This window comes from Helianthus annuus, chromosome 12 (assembly GCF_002127325.2).
Source record: "Helianthus annuus cultivar XRQ/B chromosome 12, HanXRQr2.0-SUNRISE, whole genome shotgun sequence".
In the NCBI taxonomy this organism is placed as follows: domain Eukaryota; kingdom Viridiplantae; phylum Streptophyta; class Magnoliopsida; order Asterales; family Asteraceae; genus Helianthus; species Helianthus annuus.
Window position 1 is genome coordinate 39,019,415 of NC_035444.2, and position 24,252 is coordinate 39,043,666.

The 24,252-nt window shown below is 37.7% G+C and overlaps 1 long non-coding RNA gene across 1 annotated transcript; it reads left to right on the plus strand.

Moving 5' to 3' along the window:
- Positions 1-9,718: 9,718 nt before the first annotated feature.
- LOC110896612 lies at positions 9,719-11,826 on the plus strand. Its single transcript, XR_002568029.2, has 3 exons — positions 9,719-9,805; positions 10,306-10,372; positions 11,701-11,826. It is a non-coding gene; the product is annotated as an uncharacterized LOC110896612 (long non-coding RNA).
- Positions 11,827-24,252: the final 12,426 nt, after the last annotated feature.

A 24,252-nucleotide genomic window follows, 5' to 3' on the forward strand; every position in this document is an offset into this window, starting at 1 on the left:
TTACCCACTGATGTAATATAATATTTTGGGATTTTTGAAGATTTTTATTTATTTTTAGGCTGAGCATAACATAGAGTTCTAAGCTTGATTCGTTAATTGTCGGTTTTGCCCTTTTAGCCTATAAATTGAGTTTTACAAAACATTTTGACCCCAAACCTTTTGCTACAAATTTTATATGATAAATAAAATATTTTTAAGCTTTCTGGAATGATAAAAATATCAGCTTACCTTTAAAAAGCCAGAAATCGCTTAAAACCGCATTTTTAAGCGTTTTTAACGCATAATATGTATTAAAACTATTTTAAACAGATAAGATTTGATGCCTACTGATATTTTCAGTAAATTTTTATATTTTAACAGTAAGCAAAAGTTTTAAACTCAGATTTCCAATTTTGACCTTTTAAGCCTATGTGAAATTACCAAAATGCCCCTAAGGTGCAAAGTTTGGTTATAAATGATAAATTTCACATATAGGTAATACCATACTGTTATAACTTATTAAATTAAGTATTTTTACTGATTATATCAGACCTGTAACTGAGTTGATATTTAAACTCTTTTATAACCTTTAAAATGACCAAAATGCCCCTACGAGGCATAGTTTGAGTTTAAATTTGTTTTGGGCATAATAGAAGATATCTTACTGATATCACAACATATATAAGGCATATTAACTTAGGAAACCAGTATATAACTCTTATGGTTACCCGTTACGCATATTTCGCGTTCGGTTCGGTTTATGTGACTAGTTTGCATAAATTGACCGAAACGGGTCAAACCTTATCATTTTTGTCTCAAAATCCAGAATGTGTTTAGTTTACCCATATTATACAAGTCTTCAAACTTGTTGGATCTAAATCACATTCTATTCCGGTTTTCGCTTCATCATGCGTTTTAAACCGTATCTTTCTTTAAAACTAACCGGTCTAAGTTTAGGCTTAGTTAAAGACCCGTTAGGAATCTAATAGGTTATTATAAACCTTCCTTCCAGAATAGGAGACCTGTAGGTCCACCCGGAGGATCGAGTAACCTCTATTCCCTGTTTTCCGACAAACCCGAGAGTGCGGAATCCAAACGGGTAAGTTAAACCAAGTTACGAACACGTAAGACACAAGATTCAACGATTAACACTCAATGTATTAATGATATGAAACGGTTACAATGCGGTGTTTACAATTGGTCTCTGTAAACTCTCAGTTTGTGTGTGTGTGTGTTACAGTGTGTTCGCTCTCAAATCTATTCAGACTTGCATCTAAGTGTTTCTGTCTGTTGTGAGTGTATATATAGTGAAGCCATGACGAAAACAAGAGGCCCACGAAATCAAGGTGACGAAATCCCATCATCATGACGAAATCACCCTGATTTCGTCACTTATGGGGTTTTCACCAAAAGGGTTTTCACCACAAGGTGTTTTCGTCACATGATGTTGGGCCAAGGGGTTTTCATCATGGTTGGGCTTTGACTTGGGCTTTCATCATGGATTGGACTTCAAACAAACAGAAAACACATTAAACTTATTCTAACATGTATACTGCACACACGCAGTTACATGTACATCGAACAATACAAAGCAAAATCGCATACCGAGTCAAGATAGGAGGCTATCTTGACTACGGCCTTCACTTCTTAGTCGAGTCGAACTGAGCCGAGCCGTATCCACATAATATGTATCAACAAACTCCCCCTTGGATGCTGCTCGCGAGGTTCGTAATCTCGTTCTCCATCTCCTAGATACGTTGGACCATTCAAGATCGTCGAAAGAATCGGTAAGGTAGCCTACAGACTTGAGTTACCTCCTGAACTTGGAAATGTTCATCCAACCATTCACGTGTCCAATCTCAAGAGGTGTTTAGCTGATGAGAACCTCCACATACTGCTTGACGAGATTCGTGTTGATAAAACACTGAAATTTGTTGATAAACCGGTGGAAATCATGGAACGTGAAGTCAAGTGGCTTAAATGCAAGCGCATTCCTTTGGTCAAGGTTCGATGGGAATCTAAACGTGGACCCGAGTTTACTTGGGAATGTGAAGATCAAATAAAGGCAAAATATCTGCATCTTTTTCCACAAGTTTCCTCTAAATAAATTTCGGGACGAAATTTCCACAAGTAGGGGAGACTGTAACATTTGTGCTCGATATCATTATGAACAGTTCAATTATCAATAAAACAATGTTATTTGATCCCAATGTTTTTTTGGTTGTGTTTTACATTTTTCGTGTTTTGACTTTTGTTCAATTTCAAACTCTACATCGCTTTCTTGAGAATTATACGCAAACTGGTGCGTAAACGTACTCAGTTTAATGCGAAAAATACTCTGGAACATCAACATATACTCAACATACCTTAAATAACCTTTACATAACTTAGAAATAAGTTTTGAAGGCTTTGGTATGGCAAAAACTAGTTAATTCGCTTACAGGGACTAAACTTGACAAACTGCAAAAGTATGCCAATTTGAACTGTAACAAACATTCCGGAACATGTCCATAAGTTAAACATACCATAAATATCCTTTACATAGCTTAGAAATAGGATTTGAGGGGTTTGGTATGCTAAAATAAACTTTTGGATCATTCAGGGACTAAAAGTGTCAAAAAGTGCACAAGTTTGCACTTTCGCGCATAACTTACGTTCTGAATACATCCGGACATCCAAAAATTTATGTAAGCATCCTTATATTATGCCTTAGTGTATGGCATGAGAAAAATCCATTCGTCGCGCAATTTGGATCGTCTTTCGCGCTTCTGTTCATTCCGTCGTAATTAACCGAACATCGCGACCGTACGGCCAAACGAACCGACATCCGAGATATTTTTGAGCACATTTTAAGTTCACTATACTTTAACTTCATTTTAGAGCTTTGAAATGGGGTTAACGGGGCTTAAACGTGTCAAAAATGCATCAAACATCAAGTTTTGCGGCTGTAGGGACCAAAACTGTAAATCTGCCAAACTAAGGGCTTACGGACCGTAAGCCATCACCCATACGGTCCATAAGGCTTCCCCAGAACAGCAGATTCAGCATTTAATGCTGTTGCCTCTTCATGAAGTGAAGGACCAATCTTGCCCTTGTCTCTTCCAGCCAATAAGGGGCAAGATCAGATGTACCACAACAATTCGACAAGTGTACGGGCGAGATCGTGGCACGTTATTCGAGAAACGATCCTAACGGCTCTACTTTTCCTATAAATACCCCCCAATCTTGCAAAAACCCACAAAAATCTGATCAAAATGCTCTAAGTTGATGCCATTGCTTCATACCTGAGCTCTTTGATCTAGATTAGCATTCGGGGACCCTCCGTAAGTGTTCTTTCATTCTTTTATTCGCTTTTCTAGTCCGAAAGTCAAAGTTTTGTTTGACTTTCTGTGTGACCAGCCTATGGTCAACATGAAGTTCATGGAACTTCATAACGTGAGCGTGATCACGATGGTTATAGTCCGTAGTGACTATACGTACTGATTACCACGTTATCTAGGCTCAGTGACGAGTCGTAGTTTCGGCCAAAATGCGCATTCTTGCGTATTTTGTAACCAAACTACTCGTGAGCATTAAAGCCGTTTGTTTTGATGCCAAACCTATTTTCTAAACTTAGTTAAGCATGTTCTAACATGCTTAGCTCGTCACTTTTTAGTTTAGTGCTTATATAGGTCGTAAGGTAAGCGATCTAAACCATCGCTTATACTTTCGAACCCGACCCATTTGGTCGATCATTAGGATCTGACCAAACACATTAGGTGACCATAGCTATAACCTTCCGAGGTTATGCCTTGTGGTCACGATGTTAGGCGTTCCAAACGCGTTCTACGCGAACGACGCGTTAAGGTAGCATAAGCTACCTAAACGGGTCATAATGGGTCGCAAGCACTTAGGATAGGTTTCATTTTTAGTATGTAGGCTTTGTTAAACCATATTTCACGAGTCTCCATACTCGTTTGGTTTACGAACCCGCATACTATCCGATCCTTCCGATTTTGGTTCGGTATATTAATATAGCTACCTATTAGGTGCCGTTTGATATCCCGTGATCTCTAGCATTGTGTGATTATTACACAAGGAATTCAAAGCAATCTCAGGTGAGTACATAGAACCCCATTTTCTACTATTTTACAAACTGTTTTGGGGTGAAACACATGTGCCTACTTGTTACTTTCATGCTTTCCCTGTTTTCACATCATATACCTGCTATGTTCGTTAGTACATTATAGTACATGTTTACATTACATTTCATGCTACGTATGCCCATTGTGTGCGTACTTAGTACATTGTTTACATTACATTTCATGCTACGTATGCCCATTGTGTGCGTACTTAGTACATTGTTTCACATTACATTTCATGCTATGTATGCCCATTGTGTGCGTACTCAGTACATTGTTTACATTACATTTCATGCTATGTATGCCCATTGTGTGCGTACTTAGTACATTGCTTTACATCACATTTCATGCTATGTATGCCCATTGTGTGCGTACTTAGTACATTGGTTCACATTACATTTCATGCTATTTATGCCCATTGTGTGCATACTTAGTACAATTGCTTACATCACATGCCTTCATTTTGTTATGACATTTGGTTTGTTTAAACATGGAACAATACATTCATTAACATTAGCTACGCCATTCGTTAGTAGGTAGTGGTACCATAGGAATTGACAACTCCCGTTCCTGAAATCCTAGGTTTGTTTGGATTGGAAGGAATGACCGAATTCGATATATATAACTTAGATAAACCTTTAATTTGTTTAAAGGTTTATCGCCACAGTCTCAAGGCTTGGATGTATGGATATTTCACAATACCGCATAAATGTTTATATCAGTAGAGCATGCATTGTTCCACAAAACATAACGTTGATTTAAACCTTGTTTTACTTCAACACCTTGTTTTGTGCATTTTACATATGGTTTAGTTGATACATCTCACTTACCATACAAGATATATTTTGGGTACACATAACATGATCTACATTAAACATAAACATTTTGACATTGATATACATACTTGGTGGTTTCCATTGAACATAGACATTTCGACATGGTTTACACAATAACACTTGACATTTGGTTTATACATGAACAATTTACATGGTGGTTGGTTTGGGTAAATGGTTGGTGTAACGTGGCGTATGTAATATGATACAAACATGGTGGATACGCCGCTGGTACTTCCTATATATAAATGCTTGAATAATATTACATATCGTAGCGTTATCCAAGTCATTTCTGTTTAGAAACATTACATTTTACACAAATAACATACTCTTCACAAGACATTATTTTTTTACAAACAACTTATCTTATTCAACTCATTTTACTTGGTTACTCGTTTAACCTTACACTTATCTATACATATCATCTGATATTATCGTTTTTCAAATGGTTTACAAAGCAAGACAAATTACAAGGTTCATGACTGACTGTTATTAAACATTTCTTTAAACTCAAGTCATGAATCCCATTTTCACAAAACCTATGTATCTCACAGGCATTTTATGCTGACGTACCTACTTTCACATGTGTTTTCAGGAGCTGTTCCATAGGATGATGATCATGACACTAGGGCGGACCTGTGCCTTAGAGACTAAAACTGAAGATAGACTTAGTTAATTATGTTATAAACTCTTTGTTTTTCCTGTTTAAGACAATATAACGCTCTTGTTTATAAAAAAATACAACTTTGTATGTCATGGTTATGAAACAATTAATTCTGTCCACAACACTCCCCGGTGTTTCCGCCGCGGTTGCACGTTATACGCGGCCGGGGTGTGACAGAAGAGTTGGTATCAGAGCCAATGGTTATAGGGAATTAGGTTATTAGTAATGCTTTGACCTAGACTATAACTTTCTAGGACCCTAACACAAGTTATCTTGTGTTTAGATTTTAAAACATGCTTAGGTGATAACCACAACGTTATATGGTTTTGAACCCCTTTGAATTTTCAAAAGTCTCGTCAAGGTTTTCGGGTTTTAATAGTGTGAACACGTGCGAACTGGAAGGGTGAATGCCTGTACCCTGAGTTTTCTGTCTAAGGCTAGAGTGTTCGTACAAATCCACATAATCGGACCAGTCACTCTTACCTGGGAACTCTTGGGGTGAGTGTTCACTTATAGGCGAACATGTCTTCGCGATACATTATTTTTGACCCACGTACTTTGACTAGACATTTCGTGTCGCTTGTTTGCTTTGCGATGCGTAACCACCATCTTTGCTTTTGTTGATTCTGTTTCATCTCATTCTCTTCATCCAATCATCTCACTCGTTTCCTTTCATGTTTTCCTCTTTTAGAATGCCTCCTCGGCACGAACACCAGATAGCAACTGCCGAGCTGGCAGAAATTATTGCGCAGCAGATGGCTGCTCAATTCCCAAATCTCTTTGCTCAATGGAACCAAGCCAACAACAACAACAATGGTACATGCAATTTCAAGAACTTTAACTCGGCTAAACCACTCAAGTTTAGTGGTTCTGAGGGAGCAACTGGGCTTCTTCAATGGTTCGAGAGCATCGAGAATACTTTTCGCCACGTGCAGTGTCCGGATAATCGCAAGGTCGAGTTTTCTTCGAGCGTGTTTCAGAAGAGGGCTCTTACATGGTGGAATGGGGTAATGAGAGACCGTGGTGCAGAAGTTGCTCTAGCACAGACATGGGCTGAACTGAGAGCTCTTATGATGAGGGAGTTTTGTCCTTGTCATGAGCAACGAGCATTGGGGAAAGAGTTTGATGATTTGAAGCAAGATAGTGGTGAGCACAGGGCATATACTGATAGGTTTGAGGAGTTGAGTCTACTTTGCCCGACTATGGTTGCCCCACTCGACAAGGCTATCGAAAGGTACATCGACGGCCTGCCTGACTCGGTACAAGACATTATTACTGGTAGCAACCCTACCACACTCCGTCAAGCAATCGAGTTATCAGCGACACTGACTGAGTCGCAGATTCGAAAGAATAAATTACACAGGAAGGGTGACAAGGGCAAGAAACAGTCGTCTGACAAGGAAGATAGCAAGAAAGGTCAAAACAAGAATGGAAGGGATTCTGGTTCATCAAAAAGGGGAAAGAAGCGTAAGGCTTCCCAAAACTATGCTGTCGCTGCCCAAGCTAACCAGGCAGCTCCTAACCAAGCCGCACAGCCTCCAGCAAAGAGGCCCTATTCAGGAAGTGCACCTTTGTGCAATCGATGCAACAGTCACCATCAGCCGCAACATCAGTGACGTTTCTGTACTAACTGTGGGGATCTGACCCACTACAGAAACCGGTGCCCAAGGCTAGCAAACCAGAACCAGAATCAGAATCAGGCTCAGGCTCGAGGGCGAGTCTTCAACATGAATGCTCAAGAGGCACAAGCAGACAATGAAGTGGTGAACGGTACGTTCTTTATTAATAATCAGCCAGCATCTGTTCTTTTTGATTCGGGTGCCGACAAGAGTTTTGTGTCATTGTCTTTTGAGCCAATGCTTCGCGTGTCTAGAACGAAACTAGGTAAACCTTTGACAGTAGAGGTTGCTAATGGTGAACCCATTGTTCTTGATTCTGTTCTCCGCAACTGCCAGTTGAACCTTAACAACCATATTTTTCCTATTGACCTCACGCCAATGCAACTTGGAAGTTTCGACGTTATTGTGGGTATGGATTGGTTATCTAAGCATCGCGCAGAGATAGTTTGTTCTGAGAACATTGTTCGTGTGCCGTTGTCGACAGGCGAGATCCTACAGGTTCGTGGTGAGAAGCCTGCCGGTGGTCTCAAACTCATGTCTTGTTTTAAAGCACGGAAGTATCTGCGAAAGCACTATGTGGCATTTTTGGCACATGTTGTAGCAGATAAAGGCAAGGGTAAGTCTATTTTAGATATTCCTGTCGTTCGGGATTATTCAGAGGTTTTCCCTGAAGAGTTACCTGGTCTACCCCCAGCACGCCAAGTCGAGTTCCGTATTGATCTCGTACCTGGTGCAAATCCCATTGCCAGAGCTCCATACCGTCTTGCACCGTCTGAGATGCAAGAGTTATCTAAGCAGCTTCAGGAGCTCTCTGACAAAGGTTTTATCCGTCCTAGCTTTTTACCTTGGGGTGCTCCCGTTCTCTTTGTAAAGAAGAAGGATGGATCTTTCAGGATGTGTATCGATTATCGTGAGCTTAACAAGCTCACCATCAAGAATCGATATCCCCTACCTCGCATTGATGATCTCTTCGATCAATTGCAAGGCGCTTCTTATTTTTCAAAGATTGATCTTTGATCTGGATATCATCAGCTTCGTGTGCATGAAGAAGACATTCCCAAGACAGCGTTCCGCACTCGTTATGGACATTATGAGTTCACAGTCATGCCATTCGGTTTGACTAATGCTCCTGCTGTTTTCATGGACTTGATGAATAGGGTCTGCAAACCTTATTTGGATAAGTTCATCATCGTTTTCATCGATGACATTTTGATATATTCTAAGACGCGAGCTGATCATGAACAACATCTTCGTCTTACATTGGAACTCCTGAAGAAAGAGCAACTTTTCGCCAAATTCTCCAAGTGTGAATTCTGGCTTAAAGAAGTTCAATTCTTAGGACACATTGTCAACAAACAAGGTATTCATGTGGATCCCTCCAAGATCAGTGCGATCAAGGATTGGGATACGCCTACTACTCCTACTGAAGTTCGTTCTTTTCTTGGTCTAGCGGGTTATTACCGCCGCTTCATTGAGAACTTCTCAAAGATTGCAGTTCCTCTAACTGCTCTAACTCAGAAGAACAAGCCATTTGATTGGGGAGTCAAACAAGAGGAAGCGTTTCTGACTTTGAAACAAAAACTTTGCGACGCGCCTGTCCTAACATTGCCTGAGGGCAATGATGATTTCGTCGTTTATTGCGACGCATCTAAATTAGGTCTTGGCTGCGTCCTGATGCAAAGAAACAAAGTCATAGCATACGCATCAAGGCAGTTGAAGATACATGAGAAGAACTACACCACTCATGATCTTGAGTTGGGTGCAGTTGTTTTCGCTCTTAAAATCTGGAGACACTATTTGTACGGTACAAAATGTGTGGTTTTCACAGACCACAAAAGTCTCCAGCATATCTTCAATCAGAAGGAACTCAACATGAGACAGCGACGTTGGGCTGAACTCCTAAACGACTATAACTGCGAAATTCGCTACCACCCTGGTAAGGCGAATGTCGTGGCCGATGCTTTGAGTCGCAAGGAACGTACTAAGCTTCATTGTGTTCGTGTCCAATCTGTTATCCAAGCTCAAATCGATATCCAAGCCCGTATTTCTCAGGCTCAACAATCTTGTGTTTCGCAAGGTTTGATGGATAAGGAATTTCCTTATCACATAACTCTTGCTCTAGAACTGAAGGACAATGGATCGTATTACTTCATGGACCGTTTATGGGTCCCAAGCCAAGATGATCTTCGTACCTTGCTGATGGATGAATGTAACATCCCGAAAATATAATACTTTATATTGAAATTATAAAGTATAAAATAAACAAATATAAACTAGCTAGGAATAAATAACCTAGTTAGTCATAAGTCTAGTTATAATAAGAAACTTGGTTGATAACATGGAAAAATCTAACTTAATAATTGATGGGGGGCCAAAGTTGTCAAGTTTGAAACTTGAATTACTAAAACAAAAAAAAAATACCAAACACACACTTTGAGTGTGTGTCTGGTTCGTACAAAACACAGGGGGCGACCAAGAAACCCCCACCAAACCCTACTTCATGTAAATTGCTCAAATTGAAGACCAAATTCAGTTCCAAATCGATTTCCAAGCACGAAATTGTGATCTCCTCTAAAAAGGGATCATAAGGTATGTAATTTCAATGCAAAATCTTCACCCAAATTTTTGAGTGAATTCATGAAATTCAAGAATTGATGTTGCATGTTAGTTGTTTTGAAAGAAATAGTGACTAGGGACAAACCCTAGTTAATTACTTGTTGGAATTTTGCTTAATTCTATTGAATACCATAATCACCATTGAAGGTGATATGTGGGTTTTGTAGGAGCATGTAAAACACTAGAATTTGATTGTTTTTCTAGTATAATTCGAATTCTAGGAAGTGAATTCAGATATTGATAATGTGAAAATTGATATGAACATGCTTAGTAGATGCTAATATTGGCTAAATAACAAGCCATGAACATGATCATAAGCTTTGAGAAATTATGCCCTTAAGGTGTTTGTAAAAATGCCTCAAAGAATGCTTAGAAACTGAAATTTGAGTTAAAACGCATAATTGTAAGTTTCGGCAAATTATGCGATATATGCTAAGAAAAGAGTTCTAAACAGGTCGAATTGAACTCTTTAGGTAAGGAATCCGGATCGTCAAGTGGACAAGCCGGCGGAGATACGCGTTTGAAGAGGGTGCTTTAAAGGTACGTGACTTGTCGTCTCGTTACACTTACGTAGATAAACCTAGTCTTAGATATGTTTAATAATGATATAGTGAAAATGATTACGTTTGGTATGTCAATGAAGTGATGTAACTCACTCGACAACCAAACGGGTCAAAATAGTTAAATAAATATGTTGTTGACGATATTGTTTAAAATAGCCGTGTTGGAACGTCAATGAAGTGATGTAACTCACTCGACAAACCAAACGGGTTAAATAATGGTCGAATTATTAGTGTTTGAAATGACTTAAACATCACTAGTTAAATGGGGTCAAAAGCGTAAACCATGGAATGGTAGTGATACGCTAAGATTAACAAGCCCGAGAATGGGTAATTATGGCTAGAAACCAACGTTGATGAATTATGCAAGTGCGTGACTTTAGTCTCGTTACATTATGTAAAGATGTTTGGTTTTAGTGTATAAATGATGTCGTAGTGGAATGGATGCGTTTGATGTGTCGTTAAAGTGGCGAAGTTCACTAGACCATCAAACGGGTCAAAATAAAGAATTGAAATCAGGTTTGGCTTGTCAATAAAGTGATGGTCTTCACTAGATAGCCAAACGGGTCAAAATGAGGCTTGTAAAGGAATCAAGTGGGTAGAGACTTGAAAGTTTCATGCCTCGCTAGGTAATGGATGGTACCACACCAATGAATTGGTTATGTTAATTTAAGTTATGAACCCGTGATATCGGGTCAAACACTAAAGATAAATAAAATGTGTCGTTTGAAACGGAATGATGAATTCCGAGAAAAACGAGCTTTCAGTTCCAAGGAAACATGAAACTATGAATAACGTAAACACACCAAGATGTACAAGCCCGGGAACTTGGGTAACAGCGCCTAAAGGGTTGGAATAAGAAATTGGAAATAAACATTTATAGTTAGAATGGGTTGAATAATTGGTAGTATAGAAACTTTTAGCCGTATGATCGGTGAGTCGATTGTTGGTACGATAGTTGAAAAGAACATGTCCGTAAAGAATTTACAGACATACATGAAAAGAAATGGCCTAAAACAGTATTCGGATTTGAGAGAAATCCACAAAATAGTTGAATGGTAAATTCCCAGTGTCCACCGTAAATTACGGTACACACCGTAATACGGTGGAGATCAAAATATTACGGTGAGTCGCTCCTGTGTTACGGCAGAACCAGAGACACTTAAGGTCTACCGTAACTTACGGTAGTCACCGTAAGTTACGGTGGAACCCAGAAAATTTGTATTTTATTTGTAAATTTTCGATGTCGAAATTCGTTTATATGTAACATATTAATGTCAAACTAATGTTTTTAGTGTTTGACCCTAGGTATGGATGAGGACCTCTCGGATGATGATCAAGTACATTGTAAAGAACCGAACACGTATTTTGAAGCTTCCGCACTAAACTAAATCTTGTCTTGACTTTAATCATGTTGTAAATGTTTTGTTAATCGTGTTTTTGAATCCTTCAAACTAGTTGTTAGTTGACTAGTAAGGATTATCTTTAAACTTGTTATGCATTAACTTATGTTTGTTTTGGGTACTACAACAAGTAGGTTTGGTCTTTAAACACGAAAGATTTTGTAAACTCTGATTAGTATTTATTTAATATAAATACTTAGTTAAATTCCGTCTAAATATTAAGGGTGTTACAAGTTGGTAATCAGAGCTTAAGGTTGTCAACAAAGTGTTCGGTTCAAGCTTGATCGATCGTCCGATAAGAATTAATTGCTTTAGTAGACTTACTAGAATACTAGAAAAAGGAAATTTGATTTGATATGCACGGGAAGTGCGTGTTTACACACTCAAACCCGGAACAGTGCATTAAACATAAATGATTTAAGCAAGTGGTGAACTTGGCTAGATCAAAATGAATGACGCATATGTCATAGATGAAATGTTTAACAATTAGTGTAAACATTTCAGTTTCAAGATGGCGTAAAGATGGGGGGGAGTGTATAAATACGCTCGAACCCGGGAAATGCACTAAGTAAGAAAGGTAAGGCAAGATATATACTTGACCAAACCAAAAAAAAAAGAATAACACATTATTTATGACTAAGTGAGAATAATATAAATTTCCGTATAATAAGATGGAAATGAATGAAATAATTATTGATAAATCGTGATGGATGTTTCAGTTAAAGAAATGTCTGGAGTAACTGGAGATGATTCGACATCTCAATTGACTGAACAAATGAAAGCTAAGATTTCCGAGACGGTCGGAAAAGCTCTAGAAAATAGTCTATCACAGTATATTGATAGATTACAAACCACAATCGTGCCGGTGGTGAACGATATGATGGCTGAATTGAAAGACAGCATACTACAAGAAATAGAAGAAAGGAGGGTGTTGGATATGAATCCAAGATCCGTAAAGAAGTCCAAGTATAATAAAGCTCCCAAGAAGGGGGCTACAAAAAGTGTGTTACATCAGTGCAGAGTTTGTGGAAAAATTCACAAGGGCACATGTGGTAAGCCAAGACATAAAAAGTCTAATTGTCCAGAGAGGCTCAGAACCAAGGACACAGCGGACACAAGGTCTGATGCCCAGAAATCAAGGACAAAGTTGTTTTATATAACAGCCACGGAGGCTAAAGCTGAACCGGATGTCGTTTCAGGTATACTCTTGTAGATTAAGTTTCAGTATGAATTTTTAATTATTGCGAGTGAGAGTAAATCGTTTGTTTTATACCGATTTATTTAACATCCTACATTAGTGTTAACGAAATTACCAAGGCTAATATATATATATATATATATATATATATATATATATATAGAGAGAGAGAGAGAGAGAGAGAAATAGATGATAATAATAAAAGTTCTATTGTTTATAAGAGGTGCTGAAACTGTATGTTGAGCATCGAGGTAAAAGTAATCTCGATAGATATTGCAATGGGAAGGAGTGCGTGTACACTCGAACCCGGGAAATTAATGAAGAGAATAAACCTTGTGTTGGGAAGGAGTGTAATTACCCTCGAACCCGGAAATTGCAATAATAATAAATGGCGAAGACAAGGTTATAGACTTGGCTGAACTAAATAAAACGCGTAGGAGCGTCATTTACATCAACCAATGATGTGGATAAATTTCATGCAATGATAAACAATAATAAAATTAAATGAATTAATTTTGTTATTATTGCAATAGGATTAAGGTTAAAGATAAAAAATTAAGACTCGGACCGAGAATATCCGCGAAAAAGAAGTTAAATGAATGATACGTATTATTCACTACTATGAATAATAAAGTATCAATAAATGCAAATTTAGAAACTTGGGTAGGGGTAACCATCCAAGTAATACATTATTAATCGAACCCTCGTGAGGAAGAACAGTGATCGCAGTAATGGATGTGATTATATAAAATCCTAGTAAAATAAACTTTATAAAAGTGTTAGAATAAGAAGGGGTAAACCCCAAAAGCCGTATAACCATGACAGTGGTTTTACCAAATAAGACTTGAGAAATGGGCCTTCGGAACATTAGCAAAAGAAATAGACCTAAGGGTCGCTAACAACAGAAAGGTGGTGTTCGGAATCAAGTAAGCAAAATGCTTGATAATAAAGGTAAACGGAAGCCGGATAATGGGAGCATATTACATTAAGGTAATAAGCCTAAGGGAAGGGATAAGAATCAAGGTAATTAAAATTATAAACTAACAAACAAGAATGCTAAGGCACAAGGATGAAAGTTTGACTATTATAAGTAATAAAGTCCATCAGAACAAGTCAAACAAAATAAATGGAAGAATTAAGGAATCGGTGAAATAAAGGCGACAGGTTACGCTAATACCACCGAATAAATCAAAACGAAATTTTAATGCATGTCAGAATGATGACTCTAATAATGACTTCGGTAAAATAACCGATAGATGGGTAGGACTACAGATATATGCGTAAACCAAGAGACGGTGACCCAGATTAAAAGTCAAAAGACTCGGATTAAGAGCTATAACTAAGAGACGATGAAATTTCGCAAAACAGAAATTTCGATAGTTATGTCCAACTATTTTAATATTGGACGGGCCGAATAAAGTATAATACTTGATATTCCAAGTAAGCGCAACCCGAATAATGAAAGTGCGAAATATTACTGAACCGATGTGATAGGTCGTAAAAGAATATGGAAAGGAAAACGCAAACCAATAAAATCGGGGTGTTAAAAACATTAAGATAACGAACCCAGTAATGGGTTGAAAGAAAATAGGGCCATAAACCAAATAACGGTATGAGTAAAATAAACCAATGCGAAGGTGACATAAGAAGTCCTAGAGTCGGAAAGATAATCCGAAAGAAAATGAGTATAGCTTTAGACTACGGTCAAGGTTAAATAAATTTTTGAAAGCAAAAAATTATTTATTCTAAACATAAAAAGGGGGGTGCCTTAACGCCATATGTACACTTATATCGTTAAATAAAGATATGAAAAGAAGATGATCCATGGGATCACCATAACCTTCAGGTTATAAACAATGTAAAGGTCTACGGGACCAAAATGACCTTCGGGTCACAAATACAACGGAACAAACTATAGGGTCTCACCCTAAAAAAAAAGTGAAGACCTAATAAAATAGCCTACGAAGCTAGGTAAAGGAACCTGCATGTCGATAATGTATAGCATGGGAACCAGTCATGAGTTCCCGCGTAAAATGATAACGGAGAAGAATAATTCTTGTTGTCAATTTCTGATATGATTAAACGACATGGTTAAAGGGAAGAGCATTAAACTAAAATTCAGTTTTAGTAAAGAAACGATGTTCTAACACCTATAAATATCGAGAGAGAGAAATTAGAAAAAGGGTTAATACTAAAGGATATAAGTATTAACGCCGATAGGTGTAAGAAGATGTATTCAAAGGAAGATTCATAATAATGAAAAGCTGACATAAACCTAAACATGACGTGATGTGATCACGGACACAAAAGGGATACAAAATACAGCCACGTTATAATACGAGTTATTAGATGTGAAAATATAAACACGCAAAATGCCGACGACGGCATTATAGTATACCCAAATAACGAGGTGTGGGGTAAAATGGTGACCAATTGGTCAAGGCGATAGAGCAAGTTATAGTCAAAATGATGTTGTGACCTATGTAGAGCACTTGTCAATGTAAGGTTTGCGTGAAGTAAGTATGCTGACGGACTCAGTGACTGGATGGTCTAAAGACAACCCGATCAAATAGGCGACAAGGATAGGAAATGATGATAAAAGGTTACGGTCCAAAAGGACATATGCCTAAAAGACAAACATGTAAATACGAATAAAAACCTTATGCCGGACAAGAGGGAATGCCTTGAAAAAAAAAAGAAGAAAAACGAAACTAAGACGGTTAGGTCCAAACCAAAGGACTACGTAAAGAAGGTTTCGGGGACGAAACCCTTTTAAGGGGGGTGGACTTGTAACATCCCGAAAATATAATACTTTATATTGAAATTATAAAGTATAAAATAAACAAATATAAACTAGCTAGGAATAAATAACCTAGTTAGTCATAAGTCTAGTTATAACAAGAAACTTGGTTGATAACATGGAAAAATCTAACTTAATAATTGATGGGGGGCCAAAGTTGTCAAGTTTGAAACTTGAATTACTAAAACAAAAAAAAATACCAAACACACACTTTGAGTGTGTGTCTCGTTCGTACAAAACACAGGGGGCGACCAAGAAACCCCCATCAAACCCTACTTCATGTATATTGCTCAAATTGAAGACCAAATTCAGTTCCAAATCGATTTCCAAGCACGAAATTGTGATCTCCTCTAAAAAGGGATCATAAGGTATGTAATTTCAATGCAAAATCTTCACCCAAATTTTTGAGTGAATTCATGAAATTCAAGAATTGATGTTGCATGTTAGTTGTTTTGAAAGAAATAGTGACTAGGGACAAACCCTAGTTAATTACTTGTTGGAATTTTGCTTAATTCTATTGAATACCATAATCACCATTGAAGGTGATAGGTGGGTTTTGTAGGAGCATGTAAAACACTAGAATTTGATTGTTTTTCTAGTATAATTCGAATTCTAGGAAGTGAATTCAGATATTGATAATGTGAAAATTGATATGAACATGCTTAGTAGATGCTAATATTGGCTAAATAACAAGCCATGAACATGATCATAAGCTTTGAGAAATTATGCCCTTAAGGTGTTTGTAAAAATGCCTCAAAGAATGCTTAGAAACTGAAATTTGAGTTAAAACGCATAATTGTAAGTTTCGGCAAATTATGCGATATATGCTAAGAAAAGAGTTCTAAACAGGTCGAATTGAACTCTTTAGGTAAGGAATCCGGATCATCAAGTGGACAAGCCGGCGGAGATACGCGTTTGAAGAGGGTGCTTTAAAGGTACGTGACTTGTCGTCTCGTTACACTTACGTAGATAAACCTAGTCTTAGATATGTTTAATAATGATATAGTGAAAATGATTACGTTTGGTATGTCAATGAAGTGATGTAACTCACTCGACAACCAAACGGGTCAAAATAGTTAAATAAATATGTTGTTGACGATATTGTTTAAAATAGCCGTGTTGGAACGTCAATGAAGTGATGTAACTCACTCGACAAACCAAATGGGTTAAATAATGGTCGAATTATTAGTGTTTGAAATGACTTAAACATCACTAGTTAAATGGGGTCAAAAGCGTAAACCATGGAATGGTAGTGATACGCTAAGATTAACAAGCCCGAGAATGGGTAATTATGGCTAGAAACCAACGTTGATGAATTATGCAAGTGCGTGACTTTAGTCTCGTTACATTATGTAAAGATGTTTGGTTTTAGTGTATAAATGATGTCGTAGTGGAATGGATGCGTTTGATGTGTCGTTAAAGTGGCGAAGTTCACTAGACCATCAAACGGGTCAAAATAAAGAATTGAAATCAGGTTTGGCTTGTCAATAAAGTGATGGTCTTCACTAGATAGCCAAACGGGTCAAAATAAGGCTTGTAAAGGAATCAAGTGGGTAGAGACTTGAAAGTTTCATGCCTCGCTAGGTAATGGATGGTACCACACCAATGAATTGGTTATGTTAATTTAAGTTATGAACCCGTGATATCGGGTCAAACACTAAAGATAAATAAAATGATTCGTTTGAAACGGAATGATGAATTCCGAGAAAAAACGAGCTTTCAGTTCCAAGGAAACATGAAACTATGAATAACGTAAACACACCAAGATGTACAAGCCCGGGAACTTGGGTAACAGCACCTAAAGGGTTGGAATAAGAAATTGGAAATAAACATTTATAGTTAGAATTGGTTGAATAATTGGTATTATAGAAACTTTAGCCGTATGATCGGTGAGTCGATTGTTGGTACGATAGTTGAAAAGAACATGTCCGTAAAGAATTTACAGACATACATGAAAAGAAATGGCCTAAAACGGTATTCGGATTTGAGAGAAATCCACAAAATAGTTGAATGGTAAATTCCCAGTGTCCACCGTAAATTACGGTACACACCGTAATTAACGGTGGAGATCAAAATATTACGGTGAGTCGCTCCTGTGTTACGGCAGAACCAGAGACACTTAAGGTCTACCGTAACTTACGGTAGTCACCGTAAGTTACGATGGAACCCAGAAAATTTGTATTTTATTTGTAAATTTTCGATGTCGAAATTCGTTTATATGTAACATATTAATGTCAATCTAATGTTTTTAGTGTTTGACCCTAGGTATGGATGAGGACCTCTCGGATGATGATCAAGTACATTGTAAAGAACCGAACACGTATTTTGAAGCTTCCGCACTAAACTAAATCTTGTCTTGACTTTAATCATGTTGTAAATGTTTTGTTAATCGTGTTTTTGAATCCTTCAAACTAATTGTTAGTTGACTAGTAAGGATTATCTTTAAACTTGTTATGCATTAACTTATGTTTGTTTTGGGTACTACAACCAAAGTAGGTTTGGTCTTTAAACACGAAAGATTTTGTAAACTCTGATTAGTATTTATTTAATATAAATACTTAGTTAAATTCCGTCTAAATATTAAGGGTGTTACAATGAAGCCCATAAGTCTCGTTATTCTATTCATCCTGGCTCAGATAAAATGTATAAGGATCTTCGTATTCAGTATTGGTGGCCTGGTATGAAGAAAGACATTGCCTTATACGTATCCAAATGCCTTACTTGTCTTAAGGTTAAGGCTGAACATCAGAGTCCTTCCGGATTATTGGAGCAACCAGAGATCCCAGTTTGGAAATGGGAAAACATTACACAGGATCTCATTACTAAACTTCCGCGCACAAATAAAGGTCACGATGCCATCTGGGTAGTTGTTGATCGTCTTACCAAATCAGCGCATTTCTTGCCAATCCGTGAGGATTTTTCGGCTGACAAACTTGCTCAAATCTACGTGGATGAAATTGTAGCTCGACATGGTGTTCCCTTGAACATCATTTCTGACAGAGATGCTCGTTTCACTTCTCATTTTTGGAGAACCATGCAATCTGCTATGGGGTCCCAACTTAATCTGAGCACAGCGTATCATCCGCAAACGGATGGTCAATCTGAAAGAACAATCCAGACACTGGAGGGTATGCTTAGAGCTTGTGTGATCGATTTTGGTGGTAGTTGGGATTCACATCTTCCATTGATTGAATTCTCCTACAACAACAGTTATCACTCCAGCATCAACATGGCTCCTTTCGAGGCTCTCTATGGTCGAAAATGTCGTTCACCAGTCTGCTGGAATGAGATCGGCGAGGCTCAGCTTACTGGACCTTCCCTCATTTTACAGACAACAGATAAGGTTAAGAAAGTTCGTGATAACCTTCAGACAGCTAGAAGCCGTCAAAAGAATTACGCGGACCTAAAACGCAAGCCCTTGGATTTTCAAGTCGGTGATCGTGTATTACTTAAGGTCTCACCTTGGAAAGGTGTGATCAGATTCAGAAAGAAAGGAAAACTTGCACCTAGATACGTTGGACCATTCAAGATCGTCGAAAGAATCGGTAAGGTAGCCTACAGACTTGAGTTACCTCCTGAACTTGGAAATGTTCATCCAACCTTTCACGTGTCCAATCTCAAGAGGTGTTTAGCTGATGAGAACCTCCACATACCGCTTGACGAGATTCGTGTTGATAAAACACTGAAATTTGTTGAGAAACCGGTGGAAATCATGGAACGTGAAGTCAAGTGGCTTAAACGCAAGCGCATTCCTTTGGTCAAGGTTCGCTGGGAATCTAAACGTGGACCCGAGTTTACTTGGGAATGTGAAGATCAAATAAAGGCAAAATATCCGCATCTTTTTCCACAAGTTTCCTCTAAATAAATTTCGGGACGAAATTTCCACAAGTAGGGGAGACTGTAACATTTGTGCTCGATATCATTATGAACAGTTCAATTATCAATAAAACAATGTTATTTGATCCCAATGTTTGTTTGTTTGTGTTTTACATTTTTCGTGTTTTGACTTTTGTTCAATTTCAAACTCTACATCGCTTTCTGGAGAATTATACGCAAACTGGTGCGTAAACGTACTCAGTTTAATGCGACAAATACTCCGGAACATCAACATATACTCAACATACCTTAAATAACCTTTACATAATTTAGAAATAAGTTTTGAAGGCTTTGGTATGGCAAAAACTAGTTAATTCGCTTACAGGGACTAAACTTGACAAACTGCGAAAGTATGCCAATTTGAACTGTAACAAACATTCCGGAACATGTCCATAAGTTAAACATACCATAAATATCATTTACATAGCTTAGAAATAGGCTTTGAGGAGTTTGGTATGCTAAAATAAACTTTTGGATCATTCAGGGACTAAAAGTGTCAAAAAGTGCACAAGTTTGCACTTTCGCGCATAACTTACGTTCTGAATACATCCGAACATCCAAAAATTTATGTAAGCATCCTTATATTATGCCTTAGTGTATGGCATGAGAAAAATCCATTCGTCGCGCAATTTGGATCGTCTTTCGCGCTTATGCGCATTCCATCGTAATTAACCGAACATCGCGACCGTACGGCCAAACGAACCGACATCCGAGATATTTTTGAGCACATTTTAAGTTCCCTATACTTTAACTTCATTTTAGAGCTTTGAAATAGGGTTAACGGGGCTTAAACGTGTCAAAAATGCATCAAACATCAAGTTTTGGGGCTGCAGGGACCAAAACTGTAAATCTGCCAAACTAAGGGCTTACGGACCGTAAGCCATCACCCATACGGTGCGTAAGGCTTCCCCAGAACAGCGGATTCAGCATTTAATGCTGTTGCCTCTTCATGAAGTGAAGGGCCAATCTTGCCCTTGTCTCTTCCAGCCAATAAGGGGCAAGATCAGATGTACCACAACAATTCGACAAGTGTACGGGCGAGATCGTGGCACGTTATTCGAGAAACGATCCTAACGGCTCTACTTTTCCTATAAATACCCCCCCATTCTTGCAAAAACCCACAAAAATCTGATCAAAATACTCTAAGTTGATGCCATTGCTTCATACCTGAGCTCTTTGATCTAGATTAGCATTCGGGGACCCTCCGTAAGTGTTCTTTCGTTCTTTTATTCGCTTTTCTAGTCCGAAAGTCAAAGTTTTGTTTGACTTTCTGTGTGACCAGCCTATGGTCAACACGAAGTTCATGGAACTTCATAACGTGAGCGTGATCACGATGGTTATAGTCCGTAGTGACTATACCTACTGATTACCACGTTATCTAGGCTCAGTGATGAGTCGTAGTTTCGGCCAAAATGCGCATTCTTGCGTATTTTGTAACCAAACTACTCGTGAGCATTAAAGCCGTTTGTTTTGATGCCAAACCTGTTTTCTAAACTTAGTTAAGCATGTTCTAACATGCTTAGCTCGTCACTTTTTAGTTTAGTGCTTATATAGGGTCGTAAGGTAAGCGATCTAAACCATCGCTTATACTTTCGAACCCGACCCATTTGGTCGATCATTAGGATCCGACCAAACACATTAGGTGACCATAGCTATAACCTTTCGAGGTTATGCCTTGTGGTCACGATGTTAGGCGTTCCAAACGCGTTCTACGCGAACGACGCGTTAAGGTAGCATAAGCTACCTAAACGGGTCGTAATGGGTCGCAAGCACTTAGGATAGGTTTCATTTTTAGTATGTAGGCTTTGTTAAACCATATTTCACGAGTCTCCATACTCGTTTGGTTTACGAACCCGCATACTATCCGATCCTTCCGATTTTGGTCCGGTATATTAATATAGCTACCTATTAGGTGCCGTTTGATATCCCGTGATCTCTAGCCTTGTGTGATTATTACATAAGGAACTCAAAGCAATCTCAGGTGAGTACATAGAACCCCATTTTCTACTGTTTTACAAACTGTTTTGGGGTGAAACACATGTGCCTACTTGTTACTTTCATGCTTTCCCTGTTTTCACATCATATACCTGCTATGTTCGTTAGTACATTATAGTACATGTTTACATTACATTTCATGCTACGTATGCCCATTGTGTGCGTACTTAGTACATTGTTTACATTACATTTCATGCTACGTATGCCCATTGTGTGCGTACTTAGTACATTGTTTCACATCACGTTTCATGCTATGTATGCCCATTGTGTGCGTACTTAGTACATTGGTTCACATTACATTTCATGCTATTTATGCCCATTGTGTGCATACTTAGTACAATTGCTTACATCACATGCCTTCATTTTGTTATGACATTTGGTTTGTTTAAACATGGAACAATACATTCATTAACATTAGCTACGCCGTTCGTTAGTAGGTAGTGGTACCATAGGAATTGACAACTCCCGTTCCTGAAATCCTGGGTTTTGTTTGGATTGGAAGGAATGACCGAATTCGATATACATAACTTAGATAAACCTTTAATTTGTTTAAAGGTTTATCGCCACAGTCTCAAGGCTTGGATGTATGCATATTTCACAATACCGCATAAATGTTTATATCAGTAGAGCATGCATTGTTCCACAAAACATAACGTTAATTTAAACCATGTTTTACTTCAACACCTTGTTTTGTGCATTTTACATATGGTTTAGTTGATACATCTCACTTACCATACAAGATATATTTTGGGTACACATTACATGATCTACATTAAACATAAACATTTTGACATTGATATACATACTTGGTGGTTTACATTGAACATAGACATTTCGACATGGTTTACACAATAACACTTGACATTTGGTTTATACATGAACAATTTACATGGTGGTTGGTTTGGGTAAATGGTTGGTGTAACGTGGCGTATGTAATATGATAGAAACATGGTGGATACGCCGCTGGTACTTCCTATATATAAATGCTTGCATAATATTACATATCGTAGCATTATCCAAGTCATTTCAGTTTAGACACATTACATTTTACACAAATAACATACTCTTCACAAGACATTATTTTTTTACAAACAACTTATCTTATTCAACTCATTTTACTTGGTTACTCGTTTAACCTTACACTTATCTATACATATCATCTGATATTATCGTTTTTCAAATGGTTTACAAAGCAAGACAAATTACAAGGTTCATGACTGACTGTTATTAAACATTTCTCTAAACTCAAGTCATGAATCCCATTTTCACAAAACCTATGTATCTCACAGGCATTTTTATGCTGACGTACTTACTTTCACATGTGTTTTCAGGAGCTGTTCCATAGGATGATGATCATGACACTAGGGCGGACCTGTGCCTTAGAGACTAAAACTGAAGATAGACTTAGTTAATTATGTTATAAACTCTTTGTTTTTCCTGTTTAAGACAATATAACACTCTTGTTTATAAATAAAATACAACTTTGTATGCCATGGTTATGAAACAATTAATTTTGTCCACAACACTCCCCGGCGTTTCCGCCGCGGTTGCACGTTATACGCGGCCGGGGTGTGACACGGAATGAGAACAACTGCTTGGAATATAGTTAACATAAACAAATGACACATATGAGACCAATTCTTATCAACTACCGTCCGACAATTTAGTTTGAAAAGTTAACAGATTTTTCAATTTTGATTATTAACTTTCAAAACTTGCAAACTCTGACCATTTATGAAGATTAAGTCGTTTTGGTTTTCGTTCAGATTTCAGGCAACGAAGACTTGAGTTCCAACATCGGTTAATCAAAACTAAAGCAGAAATAAAATCTTTTTAACTTTTAAAAAAGTTAAAATTAAAACACACCTAAAATCTTTTTGGAATTTTGAATATTTCAAACTTAAAGACTGAAAGCAGTAAATAAATATATACAGAGTTGTAGAAAGTAAGAAAAGTAAATATATACAAACATTCTTTTTGCGAGTTTCGAGGGTAAGAGAATCATATCAGTGTACGGTCATGCCAAAACGCTCTTGTTGTTCGTTTTGTTAATATTTAGATAAACATCCTATAACGATTATCGGTATTGTTATCCACATAAGCTCAACTTATCAAATGTAATCACGGCGAGGGGATACGATTAGTGTATGATTTATACTTACCGACCGGTGTTCATCCACATCACGACACATTCCCGTATCAAGGTATGCACGAGAGTTCATCTTACTGGTGAGTATACCATTTATCATCTGTTTGACCGTATATGAAAATGTGAGAAACTCACTTATTTTGTTTGAAAACAAGCTCTATGTGATAGAATCACTTATTGATAAGGAACTTGATTTTCAGATGCATGAGGGGCACAGGAGCAAGTCCGTGAACAGGTCAGTACTTTCGTACAGCAAAGAGACGAACTTGACTCCCGGATAAATGTGATATATTATCACTTGTTTTTGTGGACATGTGATTGTTGATCACTTATTGAGGTCGTATGCAGTATGTACACGTATGTATGATATCATGGAAGATCTAGACTTCGTCTCTGTTTGTTTTGGTAAAAGAAACAACCATGATACCCAGATGATAAA